The sequence below is a fragment of the Arachis ipaensis genome, chromosome B8 (genome assembly GCF_059453495.1).
Source record: "Arachis ipaensis isolate K30076 ecotype BB chromosome B8, ASM5945349v1, whole genome shotgun sequence".
Classification (NCBI taxonomy): Eukaryota; Viridiplantae; Streptophyta; class Magnoliopsida; order Fabales; family Fabaceae; genus Arachis; species Arachis ipaensis.
This window is the reverse complement of record NC_142443.1, coordinates 93,617,000-93,633,301: the sequence shown is the minus strand read 5'-3', so window position 1 is coordinate 93,633,301 and position 16,302 is coordinate 93,617,000. Positions and strand designations below refer to the sequence as shown.

The window sequence follows — 16,302 nt, the reverse complement described above, 5'->3', positions numbered from 1 at the left end:
ACGTAGCCAATGTGAGATCCATTCCCTTGTGCTCTTTCTTTGCATCTTCCACCTCTTTGCAAGCTTTTTCAATTTCAATTCCTTGCTCACCAACTTCTTTTATGCACCCTTCATTGCTCAAACCATGTGTTGGAGGTTGTGCACGGTCTTCCTTGTCATTAATTTCATAACACAATGAGGGAGATTCATCAATTCCAAAAGACTCATTAGTTGGTGTGGAATCATCTTCAATGGTGGAGCTTGCTTCTTGCTCAACCTCCTCCTCTTGGTGGCTTCCTTCCAATTCAATCCCTTCTTCATTGCTTACCAAGGGTATGGGAGGTGAGGTATCTTCTTCCTTACCCTCTATGTTAAACCCAATTGGAGGGGATTCAGTTGTACATAAGAATTCTTCAATGATTGAATCCATCTCTTGGTCAACCTCTTCAAAGGCTTCAACCACTTCTTTCGGCTCAATTATCTTGACTTCCTCCCCTTGTGGCAATCCTTGTTTCACTCCTTCCTCTACACCTTGAAGCTCTAAACTCACTCCCTCACTATGCTCCTTGATTACTACTCCACATTCAACAATGGGAGTTCCTTGATTGCTTAGTTGGGAGGAGGTCATATTGCTAACGACTTCCACTAGGATAGCCATCTTGGCTCCAAGCTCCTTAAACTTCCTTTCCATCACCTCTTGTTGCCTTTGGAATTGAGAGTTAAGATCTCCTAGTTCTTGCATGGGGGCTTCATCGGGAGGTGATGGTGGGAGAGAAAGTTCATTGTTTGGGAGGAAAGGTTCATAATCGGAAGTTGGTTCATCTTGGTAAGGGTATGGAGGTGGTGTATATTGAGGTGGTTCTTGAGAGTAATTGTGTTGGAATGGTGGTGGTTCCATGTATGGTTCATATGGTTCACAAGGTGGTTGCTATGGTGGATAAGAATTAGGGTCATAATGAGGTGTTTGGTGGTAGGGGGCTTGTGAGTAAGGTGGTTCAAAGTCATGTTGAGGGGGTGGTTCATAGGCATGTGGTGGTGGTTGTTGACAATCACAATAAGGGTCACCACATCCATTAGATTGATATTCATTAGGATTAGAGTTATACCCATAAGAATCCGGAGGTTGTTGTTGCCAAGAAGGGTGATCAATCCTTTGAGGCTCCTCCCACCTTTGATTGTTCCATCCTTGATGCACATCCTCATTGTAGTTCCCATTCCTTACAACATAATTTGAGTCAAACTCATAGCCAAAGTGAGGATGAGAATTCATAAGAGAAAATAAAAAACAAAAGCTAACAAAAATAAGCAACAAGTCCTAAGACTAAAAAAAACTAACAAACAAGCAAAAGACAAACATATTCACAATAGCCAATAATGTAACACCATTGCAACTCCCCGGCAAAGGCACCATTAATTTGACACAAAAATTGTTGTCGGTTAGGAATTTCTCTTATAGAAAGAAGAATATCGTTGTAAGCATAGCTCCAAACCAACAAACAACTCTCACATCAAATTAAATTTGGTTGTCACAAATAACAAACCCCAAATAAGAATTAACCGAAGTATTTGAACTCCGGGTCGTCTCACGAAGGGTTGGTTTTATATTTTTGCAAGAAAATAAATGGCAAGAAAAATTAAATGACAAGAAAGTAAATAACAAGAACTAATAAAAAAAATAGAAAGAACTCTTGGCTAGACATAGGTAATTGAGATCACCATCCTTGTCAACAAACCATATATTGATAATTATGAGAGGCCAACCTATTAAGTCTACTTCCAAAGCCTTAAGTACGTAATATCTACTCCTAGGCTTGAAGTACGTCAAATAGGCTTGATCACATCAACCCATAAGTCCCAACCTACCTACTAATTAGAATAGTTGTGGGTTAGCATCAATGAGTATCAAATTGATCACCAAGGGTTCTCAAATCACCAAATCATTGAGACCCAATGACTCAAGATCACTCAATTCCCTTAGCCTAGGCCAAAAGTCAAGAGAACTACTCAAAAACTAGAAGAAACATTTTATCAAACACTTAGTGTGCAAGAAAAGTAAACATCATAAAATGTAAGAATTAAAGGAACCCATGACCAACATAAGCAAGAAATCAATAATAGCAACTAAGATCAACATAAAATAACATGGAAGCATAAAAATTGCATTAAAGAAAATTGAGATCCAACAAGGTTCATGAACATAAAAGCAACAAATTAAAGGAAATGATTAAGAGAAACTAAGAAGATTAAGATGTAATAACAAGAAATTAACAAGAGAAAACTAAATCAAAACAAGAATTGAAAGTGGATTTAAGAAAATTAAACCTAAACTACCTTAAATTCTAGAGAGAAGGGAGAGCTTCTCTCTCTAGAATTCTAGCCTAAAACATGATGAAAACTAAATTATTATTACTTGGTTCATTCCCCCTCCAATCCTTGGGTTCAATAGCATCAGAAATGAGTTGGATTGGGCCCAAAATGCTTCAGAAATTGCTGGGGGCGATTTCTCTTTAGTGGGCCACGGACAGCATCGGCGCGCACACATACATGGCGCGTGCGCGCCCCTGAACGCGAAGTAACATATGACAAATTTTATATCATTTTGAAGCCCCGGATGTTATCTTTCCAACGCAACTAGAACCGCCTCATTTGGAACTCTATAGCTCAAGTTATGGTTGATTGAGTGCAAAGAGGTCGGGCTTGACAACTTTACGGTTCCTTCATTTCTTCATGAGTTCTCCCACTTTGCATGCTTTTCTCCTCACTTCTTCCATCCAATACTTGCCTTATGAACATGAAATCACTCAAAAAATATATCAAGGCATCGAATGGAATTAAAGTGAGTTAAAATTACCAATTTTAGGGCCTAAAAAGCATGTTTTCACATTTAAGCACAAATCAGGGGAGAATTGCAAAACCATGCTATTTCATTGAATAAATGTGAGAAAGGTGATAAAATTCCCCAAATTAAGCACAAGATAAACCATAAAATTGGGGTTTATCACCCCCGAACCATGGTAAGCCAATTCTTTGGATTCGGGTTCATACTTTGAACATGGTTCCTAGTGATCCATGCGTTTCCATAAAACTCTTGAACCATTAAGATCCCGACTTGTTGAATAGGATTAGAGAGAACTTCCCATCCTCTTCTTTTAATCTCTTGTCGGATCTCCGGATATTCGCTCTTTTTGAGCTTAAAAGGGACCTCAGAGATCACCTTTTTATTGGCCACAACTTAATAGAAGTGGTCTTGATGGACCTTTGAGATGAATCTCTTCATCTCCTATGACTCAGAAGTGGAAGTAATTGCCTTCCCTTTGCTTTTTCTTGAGGTTTCTCTGGCCTTAGGTGCCATTGATGGTTATGGAAAAACAAAAAGCAATGCTTTTACCACACCAAACTTAAAAGGTTTGCTCGTCCTCGAGCAAAAGAAGAAAGAAAATAGTAGAAGAAGAAGAAAATGGAGGAGATGGAGGGAGAAGGTGTATACGGCCAAGGAAAAGGAGTGGTGGTTGTAATGTGTGAAAATGGAGTAGTGTTGAGGGATTTATATAGGGGTGGGGGGAGGGTAGGTTTCGGCCATTAGGGTTGGGTTTGGGAGGGAAAAGAATTTGAATTTTGGAGGTAGGTGGGGTTTATGGGGAAGAGTGGATGGATGTGAGTGGTTAAGGGTATTTGGGGAAGAGGTATGGAGGTTATTGGTGAAGGGTATTTAGGGACGAGAGTTATGAAAAGGTGTGAAGAGGAGAGAAGAAAAGGTGGGGTAGGTGGGATCCTGTGGGGTCCACAGATCTAGTGGGGTCAAGGACTTAGCATCCCTGCTCTAATTCGGCGTGCAAAACACCCTTAGTATGCATGTCTGGCGTTAAACGCCAACTTGCTGCTTGTTTCTGGTGTTTAACGCCAATTTCATGCTCTGTTCTGGCGTTTAACGCTAGCTTGATGCTTCTTTCTGGCGTTAAATGCCAGTTTGATGCTTCTTTCTGGCGTTAAACGCCAGTTTGATGCTTATTACTGGCGTTTAAACGCCAGTAAGTTCTTCCTCCAGGGTGAGCTATTTTTAATGCTGTTTTTCGTTCTGTTTTTTGATTTTTCAGTAGGTTTTATGACTTCACATGATCATCAACCTAAAGAAAACATAAAATAGCAATGGAAAATAAATAGATATAATTAAATAATATTGGGTTGCCTCCCAACAAGCACTTCTTTAATGTCAATAGCTTGACAGTGAGCTCTCATGGAGCCTCACAGATGTTCAGAGCATTGTTGGGACCTTCCAACACCAAACTTAGAGTTTGAATGTGGGGGTTCAATACCAAACTTAGAGTTTGGTTGTGGCCTCCCAACACCAAACTTAGAGTTTGACTGTGGGGGCTTTGGTTGACTCTCCATGGTTACAGAAGGAGAACCTTGGGTTTTAAATACAAGGTAGTCCTCATTCAGTTGAAGGACTAACTCTCCTCTGTCCACATCAATCACAGCTCTTGCTGTGGTTAGGAAGGGTCTTCCAAGGATGATGGATTCATCCTCATCCTTCTCAGTGTCTAGGATTATGAAATCAGCAGGGATGTAAAGGCCTTCAATCTTTACTTACACGTCCTCTACTAGTCCATAAGCCTGTTTTCTTGAGTTGTCTGCCATCTCTAATGAGATTCTGGCAGCTTGTACCTCAAAGATCCCAAGTTTCTCCATTACAGAGAGTGGCATGAGGTTTATCCCTGACCCAAGGTCACACAGAGCCTTCTCAAAGGTCATGGTGCCTATGGTACAAGGTATGAAGAACTTTCCGGGATCCGATTTCTTCTGAGGCAATGTCTGCCTTATCAATGCACATAGTTCATTGGTGAGCAAGGAAGGTTCATCTTCCCAAGACTCATTACCAAATAATTTGGCATTCAGCTTCATGATTGCACCAAGGTACTTAGCAACTTGCTCTTCAGTAATGTCTTCATCCTCTTCAGAGGAAGAATACTCATCAGAGCTCATGAAGGGCAGAAGCAGGTTGAATGGAATCTCTATGGTCTTTGTATGAGCCTCAGATTCCTTTGGTTCCTCAAAGGGAAACTCCTTATTGGTCAGTGAACGTCCCAGGAGGTCTTCCTCACTAGGATTCACGTCCTCCTCCTCCTTTCTGGGTTCGGCCACACCAAGTAAGGTTATGGCCTTGCGCTCTCTTTTTGGATTCTCTTCTATATTGCTTGGGAGAGTACTAGGAGGAGTTTCAGTGACTCTTTTACTCATCTGGCCCACTTGTGCCTCCAAATTTCTAATGGAGGACCTTGTTTCATTCATGAAACTTAGAGTGGCCTTAGATAGATCAGAGACTATATTTGCTAAGCTAGATGGATTCTGCTCAGAATTCTCTGTCTGTTGCTGAGTGGATGATGGAAAAGGCTTGCTATTGCTAAACCTGTTTCTTCCACCATTATTAAAGCCTTGTTGAGGCTTTTGTTGATCCTTCCATGAGAAATTTGGATGATTTCTCCATGAGGCATTATAGGTGTTTCCGTAAGGTTCACCCATGTAATTCACCTCTGCTATTGCAGGGTTCTCAGGATCATAAGCTTCTTCTTCAGAAGATGCCTCTTTAGTACTGTTGGATGTGGTTTGCAACCCATTCAGACTCTGAGAAATCATATTGACTTGCTGAGTCAATATTTTATTCTGAGCCAATATGGCATTTAGAGTATCAATTTCAAGAACTCCCTTCCTCTGAGGCACCCCATTACTCACAGAATTCCTTTCAGAAGTGTACACGAACTGGTTATTTGTAACCATGTCAATGAGTTCCTGAGCTTCTGTAGGTGTTTTCTTTAGGTGAATGGATCCACCTGCAGAATGGTCCAATAACATCTTAAATAATTCAGACAGACCATCATAGAATATATCCAGGATGGTCCATTCTGAAAGCATGTCAGAAGGACACTTTTTGGTCAGTTGCTTTTATCTCTCCCATGCTTCATAGAGGGATTCATCTTCTTTTTGTTTGAAGGTTTGAACATCCACTCTAAGCTTGCTAAGCTTTTGAGGAGGAAAGAACTTGGCTAAGAAAGCCGTGACCAGCTTATCCCAAGCGTTCAGGCTATCTTTAGGTTGAGAGTCCAACCATATTCTAGCTCTGTCTCTTACAGCAAACGAGAAAAGCATAAGCCTGTAGACCTCAGAATCAACCCCATTGGTCTTAACAGTATCACAGATTTGCAAGAATTCAGTTAAGAACTGAAAAGGATCTTCTGATGGAAGTCCATGAAACTTGCAATTCTGTTGCATCAGAGAAACTAATTGAGGCTTTAGCTCAAAATTGTTTGCTCCAATGGCAGGGATTGAGATGCTTCTTCCATGTAAGTTGGAATTTGGTGCAGTAAATTCACCAAGCATCTTCCTTGCATCTCCACCATTATTATTATTTTCGGCCATGTCTCCTTCTTTTTCGAAAATTTCTATCAGATTTTCTCCAGAGAGTTGTGCTTTAGCTTCCCTTAGCTTCCTCTTCAGAGTCCTTTTAGGTTCAGGATCGGCTTCAACAAGAATGTTCTTATCCTTGTTCCTGCTCATATAAAAAAGAAGAGAACTGAAAAGAAAATATGAAATCCTCTATGTCATAGTATAGAGATTCCTTATGTGAGTATAAGAAGAGAAGAATAGAAGAAAGAAAAGATAAAAATTTGAACACAGAGGAGAAGAGTAGGTTCGAATTTTTGAGAAGAAGAGAAGTGTTAGTAGATAAATAAAAAAATCAGAAGGAGATGAGTGAGGGAAGAATTCGAAAATTAAATAAAATAAAATAAAAATATTTTTGTTTTTAATTTAAAATTGAAATTAAAATTCGAAAATTTTAAGAAGAAAAACGAAATTAAATTAAATTAAATTTTAACACAATTAGTTAATTAAAAAGGAATTTTGAAAAAGGGGTTAGTAATTTTCGAAAATTGGAGAGAGAGAAGTAGTTAGGTGGTTTTGAAAAAGATATGATTGAAATAGAAAACTTTTAAAATCAAACAAAATGTCAAGTAGTTAATTGAAAAATTTTTGAAAATCAATTTTGAAAAGATAAGAAGTTAGAAAAGATTTTGAAATTAAGTTTGAAAAAGATATGAATGAAATTGAAAAAGATATGATTGAAATTTAATTTAAAAAAGATTTAAAAAGGAAATTAAAAAGATTTGATTTTTGAAAATTAAATTTGATTACATGATTAACAAGAAACTAAAAGATAGGATTTTAAAATTTAAAGAATGAACCTTTCTTGATAGGCAAGTAACAACGTGAGATTTTTGAATCAAAATATTAAAAGTTAGCAATGAATTCGAAAATATGAAACAAAAATAAGAAAAAGATTTTTGAAAATCATTTTGAAATTTTCGAAAATCATAAAAGAAAAATGAAAAAGATTTGATTTTTGAAAAAGATTTGATAAAGATAGAATTTTTAAATTAAAAATTTGACTTGACTCATAAGAAACAATTAAATTTCAAAAACTTTTTGACTAAATCAAACCAAATTTTCAAAAATTTATGAGAGAATAAGGGAAAGATATTTTTTTTTTGAATTTTTAATGAAGAAAGAGAAAAACACAAAAAAAAGACACAAGACATAAAAATTATGAATCAAAACAAGAAAAATATGCAAGAACACTTTGAAAAACATTTAATCCCAGTTTCTTCTAGCTACTACATTATTAAAAAACAAACAGAGGCCCATATATGAGGTACAATCACAAGATACTTCTATGAAATTCAAAGAAAATCACAGAAATCACAAGATAATTAATGAAAAATGCTTCAAGGTAAATGAAATCTAAGGTTGACTTACTGGAAAAAAGAACGACGAACGGAAAAAAGGATCTTGCTAGACGCTGAGATGGAGACCGGACTGCCTCTGTTGAAGACAAAGACGATGACAGGGAACAATGCCCCTACCGTAGACGAAGAACGATTGTGCCTTTGCCGAAGAGAAGGAGACAAGGCTCGCGACGACGCAGACGTTTCAAGCTCCTCCCGGTGACCTTGAGAGGGAGAGGTGGAAGCCGTGAGAGGGGACAAGGCTCGCGACGACGCAGACGGCGGTGAGAGTGGAGGAGGGTGGCGAAGAGAAGGAAAGTGGACGAGGGTGGTGAAGAGAAGAAGAGGATCTGAGAGGGACCAAGAAGGAGAGGCTGAGAGGGAGAGCATTTGAGTTCTGAGAAGGAGAGTGAGTAGTGGCGGCTGAGAGAAAAGAAAGGGTATGGCTTAGGGTTTCTTATAAATGATATATATATACAGGGGTATTTTTGTTATTTCTTATATGTAGGTATTACACAGGTCTCCACGGGGCGGGGACCTTGCTCCCCGTCCCCGCCCCGTTTATTTCACGGGTCCCCGTCCCCGCCCTCCACGGGTAAAAAACCTCCCCCAAATCCGTCCCCCGGCGGGTAATTCCCCGCGGATACCCGCCCCGCCGGGGGAAATTGCCATGCCTAAGCATGAGAAAGCATTTCTAGCTTGATCTCTTCAATCCTCTTTCAAGGTTCAAAAGAGATCCAAGTTTGAATAGCTTCTCTTCCAAGATAACTACTCAATGGGATGAAGATCGAAAGTTTTCAAGTAAAATCAAGAGAAAAGATAGAAGAAGAATAATGAAAATTAGTATTGATCCATCAAATTACAACAGAGCTCCATAACCCAATGAAAGGGGTTTAGTTGTTCATAGCTCTTGAAAATGAAAATAAATATGGAGAATACATCATAGAACTAGAAATTGCAGAGAAAGTAAAATACAGGGAGTAATTCTCTTTTTCCAACTTTCAGAACTTCTTTAACAATTCAAAGCTACTCCTATATATACTACTCTTCTCAGCTTCTAGTTTGCTCTTCAAGTCTTGGGCCTTTGGATCTTGGGTTTGAAGCAGTTCTTTTCTTCATTTGGGCTTGGCTTTACTTGCAGAGAGAAAGTGCTAAGTGGGCAGAGACTTTAGCTCAGGGCGTTAGGGGTGTTAACATTTAGTGAAAGTATAAGTTCGAGAACATTAGTGACACTTAACATTTTCACTAACGTTCCAATGTACCCCTTTGCCTCACGTTAGAGCCCACGTTAACTAGGTTAACGTGGCTTCTAACGTGGCCTTGCCAACCTTCGAGAACGTTAGTGACACTCAACATTGTCACTAACGTTCCAGTGTGCCCCTTTTTGCTTCACGGTAAAGCCCACGTTAACTAGGTTAACGTGGCTTCTAACGTGGCCTTGCCAAACTTCGAGAACGTTAGTGACACTCAACATTGTCACTAACGTTCCAATATGCCCCTAGATCTCACGTTAGAGTCCACGTTAACTAGGTTAATGTGGCTTCAAACGTGGCCATTCTTAGCCATCCCAACATTAGTGACAATGTTGAGTGTCACTAACGTTCGCTCATCATTCATTCCTCATCGTTGGCTTCCACGTTAACTAAGTTAACGTGGAAGTTAACGTGGCTCCTTGGGGGATTGTGTGGTTGCTTCCAACGTTAGTGACAATGTTGAGTGCCACTAACGTTGTCGACAACTCTCACTTCTTACGTTAGCTCCCACGTTAACCAAGTTAACGTGGTAGTTAACATTGTGTGTTGCATCCTTAGGCCAACGTTAGTGACAATGTTGAATGTCACTAACGTTGGCTTCTCTTCCCCCTTTAACGTTAGAGGCCACGTTAACTAGGTTAACGTGGGCTCTAACGTGGCCACTAATGAGTGTTTGCCAACGTTAGTGATAATGTTAAGTGTCACTAACGTTGGCTCAACTTCCCTTCTCCACATTAGAGTGCACGTTAACTTAGTTAACGTGACTCTTAACGTGGGCAATGATGGCTTTGAGAGTGTTATTGGCAATCACTTTTCTCATTAACCTTGCAAGTTATCTCCCTTTCCTTGCTTCCTTTCGTCCTGAAATCAAGCAACAGAGTGCATCAAAGTTCTAGTCCAAGTCATGGGTAATGCAGCATACAATTTGTCACTAAATTCATGCAAAATCCTCATGAAATAATGTAAAATTCACAATGTATGCTTGAATCAAGGTGTAGGTGAATATCTACCCAAAACTAGCTTATTTCCTAAAGAAATGTATGAAACTACCCTAAAAACAGTAAAGAAAAGGTCAGTGAAACTGGCCAAGATGCCCTGGCATCACAACACTAAACATAAAGCTTGCTTGTCCCTAAGCAAGTACTGGAACAAGAGAATGATGAATGGAATATCCAGAGGAATGAGTCATTCTTGTGGAAGTCATGTTACTAATTTTATGGTGGTTTCATACATAGCAACTTAGGTTCATTCCATTACTGGCTTTCAGACTTTTATCATGTCCCTAAACACTTACTTTGTTTATATCCCATGAGACTTTTATTCATTGATCCTTTTATTGTTATTTCAAGGGTTATTTGTGTTATTTGGCTAAGTGCTCTGTAAGGGGGCAACTCTTTAAGATAAGCTTTCAGCCAACACTCCCGAACTAGTTGGTTCAAGGTGCTAGGTGTTGAAGCACCCCTAAGGACTTACTCCCTCAAGTCTCTCCCCCATACATACACACCACAGGCATATAGTTTATTTATTTTTCTTTTCTTGAGACCTTGGTGTCCAGCACCTCTTTGGGTTACTAAATGCTCTGTAGTGAGGGTTACTCTTGATAATGGACTTTCAGCTGATAATCCCGGGTTAGTTAACCCAAGTTACCAGGTGATAAAGCACCCCTAAGAGCTTATTCATCCAAGTAGATCCCTTACACTGGAGCACCACAGACACTTATCTCAAGGTCCAAACCATTGGTGCCTAGCCTTATTGCTTACTCTTTTTCTTTTGTTTTTCACTTCCATTGTTCTTTCCCTTTTCTCTTATTAGGATCTTGTTATTAACTTAGTCTCATGGGTATATCCAAAGTCAAGTATTCAGGATAGATAGTTGTCCTCCTAGCCTTGTGGTTGAACCAACTTAGCTAACTTATGACTACCCCAAAGATTCATGAATGCACTTCCATATTATGAACTCTACTCTGGTCTTTTAAAAACATAAACATTCTCTTCTTCATTTGATTTAAAATGGACAAGCTTACAAGTAACTAAGGGAAAGATGCAGTGACATAAAGACTAGCACACATAGACCTATTCAGAAAGAAAACTTAAAAGACAGAATTTAAAAAGTTTAAACATAACATGGAAGCAGGTTCTATTTCATACAAGATCTTCCTTATTTAAAGCATAGAAAACGATGGACTAAAAAGAACTCCACCACCTTTCATTCATGTGGATGCCCATGCTCCCATCCTTGCTTGTCCTCATTGTGTCTCTCTTGAGTGCTTGTGCTCCCACTTCCTTTGCCTTTTCCAAGCAGCTTCTTCCAGAAACCACAATCTTCCATCGTCTTCTTGAGTGTCTCCTTTTGCTGTTTCACCTTCTTCTCTTCTTGTTCTACAAAATCTTTTTGGACCTCATCATATGTAGGAATGGCATAGTGTAGCTGATGCATATTACTAGTCATGTAGTTCAACTTGGCTTGAGTGTTCACATAGAACTCCTCCCTATGTAGTTGCCTTCCCTCATTGAGTACACTGAACTCATTGAAAGTTTTCATTTGGGCTATCTGCCGCTGGTTGAGTTCTTGCAAGTGCTTCTCTTGAAGCTCTTGCCTCTCATTCACTTGGTTGATGGCTTGAGTGAGCCTGGAGTAGTGTTTCTGCTGCTGCTCCATTTGTTGTTTTTGCCATGCTTCCTGTTGGCTCAGCCAGTTGGTTTGAAGGTTCAGTATTTGCTCTTGTCCTTCCATATGTCTCATCCCTAAATCCTCAATGGCTCTTAGAAGGTGACTCATGTTCAAGTTGGCTGGATCAGAATACTCTCTTTGTTGATATTCTTCCTGATGAGGTTCCTCTTGGTGAACTCTTTCTTTTGCTTTTGGTTTTGCTATTTGTGGTCTTCTTTGTTGTTGAGCAAGTGTAGTATAAACCAATTGCTCGAGTGTAACTGGCCTCCCTGGGTTCACCCAGTCTGGATTGCTGTCCTCAAATACTACCTTGGCCTTGTTGCACAAGCGGAGAATGGTGCTGGGGTACCAAAGCCTGGCACCTGAATCAACCTTCTTAGCCGAATCTTGAATCCCCTCGGTGATGAGCTCATTCACATTGATTTCCCCACCCTGTATTAAGCAATTCACCATAGTAGCTCGATTGATGTTTACCTCTGAATTATTTGCAGCTGGTAGAATGGACCTCCTCACAAGTTCAAACCACCCCTTGGCTTCAGGGCTCAGGTCTCCTCTCTTGATGAACTTAGGTCTCCCATCTATGTACCTCTCCCAGTCAGCTGCTATAACACAGATGTCTGCCACTATCTCTGAGAGCTCATTATTATCAGGGCTTCTACTTATCCTTGCCTGATAACTTTCCTCATCAAAACGAAGTGATTTCAGGTGAAGAACTCTTGTTATGGCATTTGGGCTGAAGTCCACCTCTTTTCCTCTTACGTAACTCTTGAAGGTTGGGGCCTTGGTTTTATCCTCTCTCACTACATTCGCATAAAATTCTTTGATGAGGTTTCCATTGATCTTCTCCTCTGGACTTGTGAGCAATTGCCACCCCCTCTGTTCGATTTTCTCCAGAATTTGTGGTGACTCATCTGCATTGATTTGGAAGATTAACTCTGGCAATATCTTTCTCGCCCTTATCCGTTCGAATTCACGTTCATGAAAGGCAGTTTTGAATTTCTTCTCATCGAAAGGAACACTCTCCATGGGTTCCTTCCTCTTTTGCCTCTTTGAGCTTGATGATGCCATGAATTGAGTTGTTGTTTTGAGGTGGAGGTTAGAGGATACGGAGAGATGAGGAATAGGTTGGCTAGGACAGAGTGTGATGAAGGGGTTTGAGCAAGCCGAAAGTATAAAGTGTGGAGAGTGGGAATTTGAGTGTGAGGAATGATCATGCACTAAGGTTCACTTATATAGGGAGGTCATGAGTGGATGGAAGGCGTGGATTGCAAGGATTGTTGCTTGATGGGCGGTTGGGGTTGTGTATGAAGGAAGGACAAGGATCATCACTTAATGAGAGTGATTGGTTCGGTCTTCAAAGGTCTTCTTTCTCCAATATTGCATGGCAGCGTTTCCCCATGCGTTCCCTCTTGAGACATGTGTGTAGTGCTCTTCATTAAGTGGCGAAATCTCCTCCATTTAATTGTCCAATCAATCCCCTTTTTATGCTTCTTTTCCTTTCCTATAAAGATTTAAAAATAAGGAAATTAATATCATAAAAATCAAACTCTACGGCTAGAAATATAAATAGAAGAAAAAGAGTTTGTTTATTTATGAATTTCAACTAACTAACTACTTGTGTATCCTTATGCATTTTGGTGGCACCATGGGGTGACACCAAACTTAGTTTGAAGCAATGTGATGAAAAGTTTTGTTCAAAGCTCCCAAGACTAGCATGCATCTTGGTTTGCTTTGAACACCAAACTTGTTCTTCACTATATACTGCATGATAAAAATTGCACCAAGTGTTTGTCAAGTTTGGGTTGAAATTCATAAACATTGATTTATTCATTATTTTAAAAACATATAAAACATGGGTTGCCTTCCATGAAGCACTTCTTTAGCGTCACTAGCTTGACGTTTTTCCTTCATCAGGGTGGTTGGTAGTGCTTAAAGTTCTCCCCTCTTACTGTGGACTTATATCCATTGGTTGGATCAATGATCTCCACATGTTCCAAGGAAAGAACTCTGTTGATAGTGAAGACCTTGGGTAACTGAGATGGTACAGTAGGGAGATTAGGGAGAATATCTGGGAAGTAAGCTGAGACAACTTTATCCCCTAGAGAGAAGTCTTCTGTAGGGATCTTCTTGTTCCTCCATCCCCTTAGTACCTTCTTCTTTGTTTCTTTTGAGGTTGACTTCCCCTTGGTGACCTCTTTTTTCCAAGGAGTTGTGATGCTGTCTTCACCTTCTTCTAGAGGTTTAGGTTCCTCCAACTTTTCCTTGAGCTATGGCAATTGCTGTTTTCCTTGTTTATCTATTAAGGGGATCTCAGAATGAACTGGCTGTGTTTCAGTGCTCGTTTCCTCCTTCAATGTCTCATTATCATTTGTGCTTAGTTCCTTGTCCTCTCGATCTGTTTCTTGTGAGAAGTTGAAAACATTGAAGCTGAGTCGTTCATCATGGATTCTCAATATTAGCTCCCCTTTCTCTACATCGATAAGTGCTCTGGCCGTAGCTAGGAATGGTCTTCCCAATATGATTGGATGAGTGGGATTCTCTTCCATGTCCAGGATGACAAAGTCTGTTGGGAGAAAGTATTTCCCAACCTTTAGCAACACATTTTCCACCACTCCTATTGTTTGCTTTTGAGTTTTGTCAGCCAGTCTAATGATTACATCTGTGGGCATTATCTCATTGATCTGCAGCCTCTTCACTAGGGATAAGGGCAGTAAGTTGATGCTGGCCCCCAAATCACATAGTGCTCTATCGAACATATTTTCACCTATGGCACAAGGGATGTGAAAACTCCCTGGGTCTCTTCTTTTTGTAGGCAACTCAGGTTGAATAAGGGCACTACATTCCTTGTTCATCACTATAGTCTGGCCTCCTTTGAGTGAGCTTTTCCTGGGAAGAAGTTCCTTCATATACTTGATGAATTCAGGCATTTGTTGAATTGCTTTGATGAATGGTATGTTCACATGCAGAGATGCAAACAAGTCTAGGAACCTTGAGTATATTCTTTTTCCCACAGCACCATTGAGCAGTTGAGGGAAGGGAGCATAGAGCTTCAGCAACTCTTGTTGTGAGATTTCTGGTTCTTGGTGATCTCTATCCTCCTCCTTTGTTGAGTTGTCTTTAGGTAGTTTGCAAAGTTTGCCTTGCTTGTCTTCAGTCTTTTGATCACTCGTAGTGACCATTTTGCAATCTTTCCATCTTACTTTCTTTGCTTCTCCTTTGGGGTTTTTCTCCGTGTCACTTGGGAAGCTATCAGTAGGTTTGGGAATCTTCTCAGCTAAATATCCCACCTGGAATTCCAACTTCCTAATGGTCTCTCCCTGGTTCTTAATATTGGCTCGCACCTCCTCTTTGAACTCCGTATTTTCTTGAATCTCTTGGCATATTCCTTCAAGTAAGGCTTCAATCTTAGAGAGCTTGTCATCAAGTGATGAGTGATTCGGAGCAGATGTGCTGTTTTGGTTTTGATAAGCATACGGAGAAGTGTTGTTGTGGGGGTGTTGAGATGTCCTCTGTGTGAATTGCTGGTGAGCTGCATTGTTGTTGGAGTTGTAACGTCTCTGGTCTTGGTTTTGATCTTGCTCACTTCCCCACCCAAAGATTGGGTAGTTTCTCCATCCAGGGTTGTAGGTCTTGGAGTATGGATCATAGTTTTTCCTTGGTGAATTCCCAATGTAGTTGGCTTGCTCCTGACTACCCTCTGTTTCTTCATTCACTCCCTCTTGGGTTGCTGATGAAGTGGAGATTGCTGCTACTTGGTTCCTCTCCATCTTCTTGGTGAGGTCAGCCAGCTGCTGGGTGATGAGCTTGTTTTGGGCCAACAGAGCATCTACATTGTTTAGCTCCATTACTCCTCTTGTGTTCCCTCTTTTGGAAGCATAGAAGTAGTCGTTCTCTGCTACTGTTTCAATAACATCTATGGCTTCCTCAATAGTCTTCTTCTTGTTCAAAGATCCTCCGGATGAATGGTCTACTGCCTTCTTTGACTCATAAGAGAGTCCTTCATAGAAAATGTGCAGCTGCACCCATTCGTTGAACATATCTGGTGGGCACATCCTTGTTAAGTCCTTGAACCTCTCCCATGCTTCATATAGAGTCTCACCATCTTGTTGCCTGAAAGTTTGGACCTCAGCTCTCAGCCTATTGATTTGTTGAGGAGGGTAAAATCTTGCTAAAAATTTGTTCACCACGTCTTCCCAAGTTGTCAAGCTTTCCCTTGGGAAAGATTCCAGCCACTTGGCTGCTTTGTCCCTAAGTGAGAATGGAAATAGGAGCAGTCTATAGGCATCAGGGTGAACACCATTAGACTTCACTGTGTCACATATTCTCAGGAAGGTGGTCAAATGTTGATTGGGGTCTTCTTGAACACCTCCTCCAAACGAACAGTTGTTCTGAACAAGGGTGATGAGCTGTGGTTTAAGTTCAAAGTTGTTGGCATGGATGGTTGGCTTTTGGATGGTACTTCCACAATTGCCTGGGTTTGGATTGATGTAAGAGCCCAAAACTCTTCTATCCTCCTGGTGCACAAATTGTGAATCACACTTTTCACAACTCGTACCACTGACCAGCAAGTGCACTGGGTCGTCCAAGTAATACCTCACGTGAGTAAGGGTCGAATCCCACGG

The 16,302-nt window shown here is 40.3% G+C and overlaps 2 non-coding genes across 2 annotated transcripts; both read left to right on the top strand.

The window, feature by feature from the left end:
* Positions 1-5,883: 5,883 nt before the first annotated feature.
* On the top strand, positions 5,884-5,991 carry LOC148548857 (small nucleolar RNA R71). Its single transcript, XR_015897263.1, has one exon. It is a non-coding gene; the product is annotated as a small nucleolar RNA R71 (small nucleolar RNA).
* Positions 5,992-15,712: 9,721 nt separating this feature from the next.
* Positions 15,713-15,819, top strand: LOC148548856 (small nucleolar RNA R71). The gene has a single exon (XR_015898904.1). It is a non-coding gene; the product is annotated as a small nucleolar RNA R71 (small nucleolar RNA).
* Positions 15,820-16,302: the final 483 nt, after the last annotated feature.